This window comes from Vicugna pacos, unplaced genomic scaffold (assembly GCF_048564905.1).
Source record: "Vicugna pacos unplaced genomic scaffold, VicPac4 scaffold_21, whole genome shotgun sequence".
Lineage (NCBI taxonomy): Eukaryota > Metazoa > Chordata > Mammalia > Artiodactyla > Camelidae > Vicugna > Vicugna pacos.
In genome coordinates, this window is record NW_027328742.1 from 19,731,022 (window position 1) to 19,742,532 (window position 11,511).

Consider the following 11,511-nt stretch of genomic DNA (forward strand, 5'->3'; position numbering starts at 1 on the left):
AGGCAGGGAGAGGAATTAGAAGGGAAGGGCATACCGGCACGTGGCACTCAAGTCAGTTGAGAGGCCCACTCAACAACACCTACCTGTATTTCATTGGCTGGAACTAAACCAAATGTCTACCTCCGTCTGCCAGGAAGCCTGGAAGATGCAGATTTTTTTTCAGGGTACACTGACACTTTCCCCACCAAATTCAGGGGAAAAGGAGAGAAAGGAAAAGGGAGAGAATGAACTTGGGGTAGGCAACTGCCCTAAGCGGGGTTGTTTTTCCTTCTAAAATTAATACCTGTTTACAGAAATGGAAAAGAATGAGGTAAAGTTAAAGTTAAAGAAAGATTTTAACTTAGTGATCCCTAGTCGCATTTAATGTAATTGTTTTATTTTTTAATGTAATGTAATTGTATTTTTGATGTTTTACTAGTATTTGTGTTTTTCTGATTGTATTTCTCTGACTATAAAAGGGATGTCTATTTATTAGGGAAACGTTGAGCAAAGTACAGAGAAGAAAATAGAAATCACCCATAACCCAGAGATAATCATTAAACTATTTTGTTGCATTTTCTGCCACTTTTATATCTATTTTTCATATTATTAATCATAGTGTATGTATCAGTTGGTACCTTTTTTCACTTTCTAAATAAAATAAGTGAATTTATATACCACCCTACCTAGTGTTTCCCTGCACCCTCATAACAGGGCATTTCAAATCATTGTTGCAAAGCTGTTTGGAAGGTGCTTGAAGTAGGAGAGGATGAATAACATTGGCTGGTTTTCTCCTGCTCTGCTTCTGGGGGACCTTACAGCAAATGGGGCTCACTTCTCTTTCATGCACTAAGACTAGATGACATGCTCTCCTTTCTGTATTTTTCCATCTTAAAAAATGTCAAGCGTCCATGCCAAGAGTTAAAATGATTTCTTCGGGGAACATGAGCCGTCATGCCCATCCTGATGCAGAGCTCACAGAGGTGGATTCTGCCCTGGCTTTTAAATTCATAGGATCTCATAGCTAGATAGGGTCCTCATGACCCCCGTCCCAACCCCTAATGCAGCAGTGAAGAGAAGCAGAAAGGAAAGGTGCCCTGCTCAGGGTCACAGTCAGCATGATCAATAACCAGAACCCAGGTCTCTCGAGTAACTTCTAGTGATTTTCCAAACTACTTGAGATGCTTGGAATGATGCAACTGCTTGGTAAACTTCAAAGGAGTTACAACGCCTACAAAAATGTGCAACTAACTGCAGCCAGTTGTTAAAGGCATTAACTAAAGCTTAGAGATTCATAACTTGCTTAGGATGGCATTTCTCCAACAGGCAGTTCCATTGTATATACCTGGATTTTCAGGGAAAATATTCACTCTACAGAAAACAAGTTTTTCCATTCAGTGTTCATTGTCTATGAGCTCAGACCTTGCGAAGTGACAAAGAATGGTGCTAGAGATTTACAGAATTTGCAGCCTGGTTGGGGAGGTGAGAGAGACCTGAGCCAATATGGCGCATTCGTACAAATAATGGAATGTCATGCAACTGTAAAGGGGAGTGAGGTAAACTTGCATGAACTGTTATGGAAAGATGGCCATGATATAGCAGTGGAAGAAAACTGCTGATTGCAGTGGCGTTTGGTGATATATATAGTATGATCTCTTCTGTCTTTAAAAAACAAAGTGCATTCACACACATATTTTTGTATGCATAGAACACATCTAGACAAGTACACACAAACTTAACAGTGGCTGCTCAATAGAGTGGAATTTTAAGACGGGGAAATAACTTTTAAAAAAAATTTATTGAAGGGTAGTTTTTTTTTCCTTTTTTCACTCACCTACTTCTATTTTTAAAATACAATCATATATAACTGGTTTCCCCATCATACATTTTGAATAATTATAGTATCCACCAGAGAGGAATTGTGGCAATTAAATGAGTTGCTATGAATAAAATGCTTAGAATGCTCTGCCAGGCACATACTCAGAGCTCAATAAACATTAGCTGTTATGATGCTGCTGCTGCTGATGGTGGTGGTGATGATGTTGACGATGTGGATGATGAGTGTTCACATGATGCTGCTGGGCATGTACATTTGTACAAGTTATTTACAAATCAATTTGACCAGATATGGATATATACATATATACATACATATACATACATATATATATATATATATATATATATATATATATATACACATATATGCCAAAAGGCCTTTAAAATTTGAAAACATTTTGACCCAGTAGTTCCAATTTCAGAAATGTCTTCTATGGAAAAAATTGAATGAGTATATAAGAAATACGCACAAAGATGAATAAAGAGCAAAATGTTGGCAACAAGCTAAATGTTCAAAAACAGGAGTAGTTTAATAACTTATGGTACATCTTTACAATGGAATAGTATACATTCATGGTACAAGTGAATTCATTAATGTGGTAGTATGTTAATGATATAATATTAAGTGAAAAAAGGCAAATTTTCAAGTAGCATCTACAATATGATTCCATTATGGTACAAAAAGTATAATGTACATATGTCTGTTTAAAAGAACATGCACTTGAATTTTTTTTTTTAGTTTTTCCTTTAATTTTGTTTTTTTTTGTTTCATTTTTGACTTTTATTAGGTAGAATTGTTACAATTTGACTGCACATATACAATGTATTGCATGTAAATCTATATACACAATATACTGCACATTTAAAAAAATTTACATATATGTACTGTTCATTGTTTCTAGGACCACTTAGAGCTTTAGCTTTTTAAACTTACATAGTTATCAAAGGAATAAAGCCAAGCACAAAATAAAAATTAATTCAAAAAGATACATACACCCCACTTTTAACAGCAACATCCTTTATAATTGCCAAGATATGGAAGCATCCTAAGTGCACATCAGTAGATGAATGGATAAAGAAGATGCAGCACATATATGTAATGCAATAAAATTCACCCATAAGAAAGAAGGATATTTTGCTATTTGTGGCCCTTCATTCACTTTTTTTTTTCACTTCAAAACCCAGAGTTTTATAACTGGCATAAACATTTCTATACATGCACTTGAATATTAACAGTATTGAACCCTGGGCAATTGCAAAAACTTTCTTCTTTTTTACTTAGATACAGTCTTCAATTTTTTCTACAATGACTATCTATTACCTTTACAAGTATTTAAAAGAAAGGCAAAAGGCCTTTGGGAGAGCATTTCACCTGCAGCCTCCACGCCAACAGACTGGCGCGGGGCTACCTCTGGCTGGGAGCCCGAGGAGATGCAATGCTTCCAGGTTCCAAGGATCCAGTGGGCAAGTTTTTTCAGTGTCTACTGCAGACTCAGCAGACAAAGGACTAGTGTCTGGTCTGACTCAGGAGACGGATTTTGAATGTTGACTAAATGCCAAGAAGAAGGAAATAGGTGAGCAAAATCAGGTCAAGCTACTGCAATCAGCAAACTCAGATTCTTATGATAAGCATTCTTCTCATTTTGCGTGGTGCAGTCCCAGTGGGCCTCTGGTCTCAGCACAATTATGAATAACAAACACCCCTTTCATTCTTATTCTCCCTACCCACTTGGAGTTCGCTCACTTGTTTCATTGTTCGCTTGTTTCAAATTTGTTCTTCCAGCTGCTGCATTTCCTATATGTTGAAGTTGGTTAAAGGCTTGATTCACGTTCAACTTCTTTTTTGGCAAGAATCCTTCATAGATGGTTCTGGGTGCTGTATGTTGCCTCGTGTAGGGAGGTACACAGTGTCTGGGTGCCCTGCTTTCAGTAATACACACATTGACAAGTGGATTCATGTGGTGTCCACATGACTGAGTCATTGTAAAGTTTCTCATCCATTCATTCAACCATTTCATGGTTTCATCCATGAATGAATGGTTGCATTAGAAGCTAGAAAATAGGTCTAATTACACTATTCCTTCCAAATTTATTGACTGGAATCCTTTTGTAGAGAAAAATGATCCTTATCAATTAGGACTTACTCTCTAGGATAGTAAGGGCTGAATAAACACTTGTCTCTTTCCCTTTAATGGTCAATTTTCAGAGTAAGGAGTTGAAACCCTAGTTGTTTCCAGTGAGGTCTACAGTTTCTATTTTGTTTTTTTGTTTTGGTTTTTTGAAGTTTTTTGTTTGCTGTTTTTCGGTGGGAAGATTTCTACTTCCTTTTTGAAAGTCTGGTACCATGCTGAATTCATTGGGTCTTCCTTTAATTTAAATGCATTTATAAAACAAATTATCCTCACAAATTAGGAATTGTCCACAGTAGTCAGGGTTCTCCAGAGAAACAGAACCAGAACCAGTAGGATGTGTGTGGATAGAGAGAGAGAGAGAAAGAGAGAGATTTATTCTAAGAAGTTTGCTCATACCACTGTGGGCCCAGCAAGTTTAAAATCTGCAGGGCAGGCAGGCTGACTGGAGACCCAGAGAACAGCTGACGCTGAAGCTCAAGGCCAAGGCTTCTGGAGTCAAGACCTCCTCTTCTTCGGGGAACCTCTGTCTTCTTTTCTTATGGCCTTCAATTGACTGGGTAAATCCCACGCACGTTAAGAAAGGTAATATACGCTTTACCCAAGGCCAACTGATTTAAATGTTAATCTCATCTAAAAAATACATACCGTGACAGCAATATCTAGACTGATGTTTGACTAAACATCTGGGTACCATGGCCTAGCCAAGTTGACATATCATATTAACCATCACATTATCTCCATATTTAAAAACAAAACAAAACAAAACAAAAAACTGGCAATACAAGTTAGGAAACGTAAAATGGGTGATAAGGTCAGGGCTTACTGGAGGTATTCAAAGACGCAAAAGGACGCTGGGACTGAACCAAACAAGAAAGGTCTGAATTCGTTATTTCTGTGTGTTCTACTGGCTTGAGCACCAGACCGAGAGGGGGCAAAAATGGCCCTCGTTCTGACACTTCTCACATGGAATTTATACTGGGTCACTGAGTTTCAGAATCTTCACCTGAAAATCCAGGCTACTAACTACTGTCCTACCTGCCATCATACTTTGTTATGACAGCCAAGAGCAATTGCATATATTAAAGTATTTTGAAAACTCCAAATTTGTTATGCAAGAATCAGGTGTCATTAGACTGCTTTTGTCAGACAACCAACGAACCACAGAGTGTCAAGCAAATGTGCTTTGAAGATACAGTAAGTGCAAAGCCACATCATGATGTTCAATGACTTTCTCTTCATTTGAGAGAAGCCACCAGTCTTCAGACCCACTTTTTAAGAAGAGGGACTGTTGTTACTCTCCTAAGGGGAAAGGAATCAGAGCACACATTTTCTATATTAATGCCTTTCTCTATAAATTCGTGTTTCCCTTAGAATTCCTATTTCTGTGTGTCAACCAGGGAGCATTGACAAGTGCAAAGGATAGATTTCTGACTGGCTTGATTCATTCATTTACTTATTCAATAGGTTTTTATCAAACACCTATTATACGTGAGACAGCACGACAGGTGCTGTTGAAGACACAGATATGAATCAAGTCTAGATTCTGTCCTTGAGCAATTTACAGATTCTTTAGAGGAAGATGCCATAATTAAAAAAAAAAACCCTGTAATGTAATGTAGAGATTGAAATGTACCATGAGAGAGAGCAGTAACATCCCACGGAAATTCAGGGAAGGCGAGATCAGTTTCAGCTGAAGGCTCCAGACAGCTTCCTGGAGGAGGTGGCGCTGCTAGACTGAAGAAGAGAAAGAGATTTGGGCCGGTGAGGCGGGGCAGGGTGGAGCAGATAGAATCCGGACAGGATGCTGTCAATGCGGTGGAGAATACCAGGTACTTACAGGGAAGAAATAAGAAGGCTGTTTGAACATGTGCTATTGTGTTGCAATTTATAAATTCTCTCCTTTACCTCTAACTTCCTTCTCTATGCTTTTGGAGAAGATCCTAAGATTTATCTAACACTGAGATGGCAAAAAGACTTCCTCTGTCTGGGTGACCAGCTTCAATGCATGAGTAGCAGAAGGTCACATCAGGTCGGTCAGCTCAACGGAGCAGGTCATTGTCTGAGAGCTACTTAATCTGTTATAATTTTATTGTACTTGGGGTGCCTTTCAATTCTAAAACTACGATTCTAATGATTCTCAGAAATCAATGCTCGTCTGAAGGTTCTTTGTCATTTTAGATATAAACCTTTCTTAGCTAGAGGACCCAATGTCCATAGTTCATAAACAGAAAACACAGAACTTAATTTAGCCTCCTTGATGATGCGGGGTCACCCTCAAAACAGAAGGGATCAGACTGTGCTGTAGCACAGTATTGCTGGGGTCCACAGAGGCACAAAGGGTAATATGTCCCCAGACTCAGTGGCTCCGGATTGCTCTGTGATAATCACTTTCTTTCTTCTTTTTCTGCTTGCTGTTGAACTGTTGAACATTCAATGCTCAGATTTTGATGCTGTCAGCATATCTACCCATTTTATCTCATTTTTGTTCTGTTTGCTGCTTTTATTCTCCATGAGTCTTGGGAGTCAGATCCCCAAGTTCTGTTAGAATTACATGTAAAGTAAGAGCAAATCAGCTCTGAATAAGGATCTAAGATTACTGCCATGGCCTGTTTCTTGAGACTTAGTGCAATGTGGTCTGCTGTTTAATTAAAGGTGTGTATGTCAGAGAGAGAGAAACACACACACACACAGAGTGTATGTTTGCATGTGTGTGGATATAGAAATGTGCTTTTCCTTTCTGGTGTTTTAACTGTGATTGTGTGAAGTCAAGCTCAGGATAAGTAAAACGTGACAGCCTATAATTTGCCTAAAGAAATTGAGAAGCATAGAAAAATCTAAGATTAGAAGAAATTCTGTAACATTGCATACAAGAGATAATCCTGGTTGCCCCTGAGATTACACAAACACTTTGTGAGGATTATAAAGTAGGATAAGGAGCAATCGTTATCTCTGAGAAACAGCAGTTACATGATTAGTCCAAATTCCCATGGGAAATTGAAAGAAATTGATGATCAGACTTGAGGTCTCAGACTCCCAAACTGGAGTTCCTTCAGTTACTACGAAATGCTGCCCACATGATAATCATTATTCAAAATCAAAAGAAATCCTGTGCCTCTGAACTTCTACACCACATTGGGAGGGCACATAACCAAGCATGCGGGTTTGGAGTAGGTACCATGGGTCCCCCTAATCAACCACCGAGTGTGCTAAACAGAATCACCTGAAGGGCTTGTGAAAAACGTGGATGCTCAGGTCCCATTATTAAGAGTCTATTTTAGCAGATCTGGGATTGGGACCAGAAGTCTGGGAGAGATTTTCACCCTTAACTACTTAAGCATCCAACTCCATTGTAACTATAATACCGTTATCCCTCCAGGTTTGGATTTTACGAGAAACGTAAATTGCCTTTGTGTCCCCAGTCATTTAGTGTTCAGGCTGGGGCTTTAGATAGCCAGAAGGTCATTGTTTTACTTTGTTTTGTTTTGTTTTTTCACAGCACATCCTTCTTCCTGCTGTGGCCTTTCCTGTCCGTCTCACTGTGTACTTCTCAGCTGCTTTGCCCACGCCTGTGCCAAGATAACAGAGTACCTAAGCATGCATGAGATCCCACCCAGTTTCTTTCTGTTCTCCCTCGACTTGTGATACTCAGCTGGAAGTGGTGACGAGGTTAATACAGGACGTTCTAACTGGCCGGGCCCTGCCTCATGGGATGGTTGAGGCTTTTTCAGCAATGATCATGTTTTTGAAAGAAGGGTCAAGTGGTTGAAGGTAATGTTAATAGTAAAAATGGTGACAGTGATTCAGCTGGGAACTCAAAGTATCTGACGGGGTTGAAGGCACACCTGCCAGATGCTACCCCAGCAGCAATAGGGGAGCTTAGTGAGAGTAGACACCAGAACAGGTGTTTTTAAACACATTACCTCATTTGAAACTCATGACAGTCCTAAGATGGGAATACGATTGTTCCTTTTTTATATATAATGAAACTAAAGTAGAGAAGCAATTGATCCAAGTTTGTACAGCTAGAAAGATGCAAAGACAGGTTGAAAATCAGTGTGGCAGGTGTAGGGTTTTACTTTTGGCCACTGGCCTACATTGGCACACAACCAGATTTGTGCCAGACTATGATCTGAATACACATTCAGATGTTGCAAGGATCTGAATGCTTGCCTGTGATCCTAAGCAGTGCTATGGAGAAGGCTGGTTCCCTCTGTATACCTTGGGGGCATTGTAGGAAAACTGAACCATGTAGGTTCTAGAAGCTTTGTACCAAAAGGCCAAGAAATCTTCTGTACCCTGAAGTCAGTATCAGGGTCTGCGACTGATTCAATGCCTGGGGGAAACATGGCGGTCTCACTGAACACAGGGAGCCCTCTCCATCAGGGAGCCCTGTAGAATTCCGAAGAAATCACAGAGAAGGAGGCTGCCCACAGGTCTGCAGGACCTTGAGAGCTGGCCTGTGGGCTCCCTGCTGCTTTAGAGAGGTTCCAGTCTCCTTCCTCATACTTAAAATCAGATGTCAACATGATGGAGCTGGGTTGGAAATAGCATTGTCACCAATGAACGCTGAACCCGGTGGTCTCTGAACACCTGGGTGGCTGAGTCGCTAAGGACCCTGCAAACGAATAGGGTAAACACATGAGGCCTGGGTCTCCCAGCCAACCCTGTTCCAACCAGAATAGCTCAGCTGAAATATATTTTATATATTGAGCTTCTCTGTAAACTTCTATTTGAAGAAGGTATTCCATGTTAAGAAACATGCTTGAAAATAACTGTTTCTATCCTCCTGAATTCATCTATTATTTTTCCTAAACCCTCCTGGGCAGTTGGGGATCTGAAGTCTAGTCTCTGAGGCTGAACAAATTCTGAGGAATAACCTCTCCCTGCCGTAAGCTCCCAACTTATCTGGTTGGTCTCTGTCTTAGCCCTTTATTGAGATGGAAAAGGGACCAATGTATCAAGTGCCCTTGATGGCAAAATTGTATCCTTGTCTGAGGAAAGGACAACTCTTCAATTAAACCTGATACTTCAGGTCACAAAGGGATGAAGGGACTACCACTCAGGTCCCTGTATATCACTGTGGAAAGAACAGCACTTCTACCACTGTCCACCCTTAGTCAACTCATACCTGAGTGTCTATTGTACAAAATATCCAGAGAAAGCCTGAGTTCCCTTGGGCAGGGAAGAGTGTCTGGCTATCTAGCTCCAGCAGACGCCATTGATTGCCTGCTTGGTGATTATTTCCCACCCATACCCACCTCTTCACTGCTGTGTTGACCTAAAACAAATAGATGGCGAGATATTTCTCCAGTAAAGATGGGTTTTCTCAGGATCAGTAGAGGATTGCAATTTGGGGTCTAGAACCATGTGAGCCATGTGCAGGTCCCCGCAGGGCAAGGGAAAGAGAAGGCTTTTGCAGAGAAGAAAAGGAAGTGGGGAAGGCTACAGTAAACAGTGTCCATGGCTTTTCACTGGCTGAGTCCTGTCCTTACCAGGAAAGAAGAGGGGTCCTCCTTCTTCCTGTTGGGCTCTGATGTTCTGATGTCATCACAGGGCATGAGAATATCCTTTTCTGGTCTCCCAGCCCTAATATTTAATTGAGGTTTCAGGGTATTAATTTTTTTTTTTTTTTACAGCTGGCAGGGCCCATCTCCCATTGTTGAGACTGACAATATCAGATGTTCACTTTCAGCCTCTCGTATTGTGGACATGGGAACAGAACCCAGCTCTTTAGGGGGCTTCTGGAAAGGATTTTCTCTGTCTCAAAAGCAGTGATATATCAAGGGGGTCAGAAGGGAGGGTGTAAGCTCAGGGGTAGAGCATGTGTTTAGCATGCACACTGTCCTGGGTTCAGTCCCCAGTACCTCCATTAAAATATAAATAAATAAATAAATAAATAACCAATTACCCTCCCCCCAAAAAAGTCCATGAAAATGCCTTTCTCCTTCATCAGTTGCCAACACTTGGCAAACAGTATCTCCTTTCATCCTCAAAACAACCCTTTGAGGTGGTTAATAATATAGTCCTGATTTTACAGATGAGAAATCTGAGGGTTACAGAGATGAATAACTTGACCAAGATCGTGTCTAAGAGATGGCAACACCAAGATTTGAACCCAGATATGTGTGGCTTCTGTGATGGTTTGAACTACATCCCCCCAAAAAGTTAGGTTGAGGTCCTAATCCCCAGTACCTCAGATTGTGACTTTGTTTGGAAATAGCATCTCTACAGAGGTAATCAAGTTAAAATAAGGTCATTAGGGTGGACTCTAATCCAAAATGACTGATGTCCTCATAAAAAGGGGAAATTTGGGCACAGAGCTAGACACATACAGAGGGAAGATGATGTGGAGACACACAGGGAGAAGACAGCTATGTGGCTGGAATGACACATGTACAAGCCAGAGAGCAGCAAGGATTGAGAGCAAACACCAGAAGCTAAAAGAGACAAGAAAGGATGCTCCCCGTGAGCCATCAGAGAGAGCTCGTCTCTGCTCACACCCTGGCTTCAGACTTCTATGAAACAATACATTTCTGTTGTTTTAAGTCACCCAGGTTTTGGTACTTTGTTAGAGAAGCTCTAAGAAACCAGTAGAACTCCCAAACACTTGAGCGCATTCTTACAGTGCTCACTGAAAAGATGCAAATATAGACATGTTTGGCCAGGAACATTACTAGAAGTGGGGGCAATCCTAGAAAATGGTAGTGTCTTCTCGAAGGGCACAAAGGTGGAGTCAAGCAAATCATGTGTTGGCCCAGCTGGAGAGCCAGGCTGCAGTGGAGACCACCACAAACTCAATCTGCATTCATCAAACTGTAGCTATGGCCATAGGTGTTTCACACACAAAACACAACACCCTGCAAGGTTGGTATCTCTACCCCAAAACAAATGATGGAACCTGGCTGGCCCTGAATCCCACAGTTGAGAAAGAGAAACAAGCCCTTAAACTTAGAGCTTCTGACAAGCTCCACTGTTCTTTCTGCCTGGTGAGATTTATTCCCACAAGAAACAATCCTCAGGGACATTGCCTTCAGTATGTGAGCAGATGTCAGAAGGGACACTGTGCAAGTACAGTATTTGCCTCACATGTTGAACTTCCGTGTGTCCTTGGCTCTCTAGGGATTTGGGAGTAGGTTTTGGTTTTAGACTTTTTTTTTTTTTAAGACAAATTGGTCAGTGTGATCAGTTGCAGTTCCTCCATATGCTGTCTCAGAACACCCAACTGTATCTCCCTAATGGCCTCATTTACCCCTTCTGTTACTGTGCATTCTACTACAACAGGGCTAATAACTGCAACTCATTAACTTCAGAAGTGCCTTGAGATTAAAAACGAAAGAGCTTACATCAAGGAATTTAGTAGGCTGGACGTAGGCAGAAGAACTTGTCCCTTAAGTGGAAAACGCTGAACTTTGGCTTCCAGCCCTAGGCATCTCTGACGTCTTCAAGCCTGTGATCTTGAGACTGTTGCTTTTCAGTTGAGCAGACTCGTGGGTGCATCCTCTACTACCTGGGAGAAGTACCAACGGGAAAGCCCTCCCTTCCTTTCTACGTCCTGGGGATG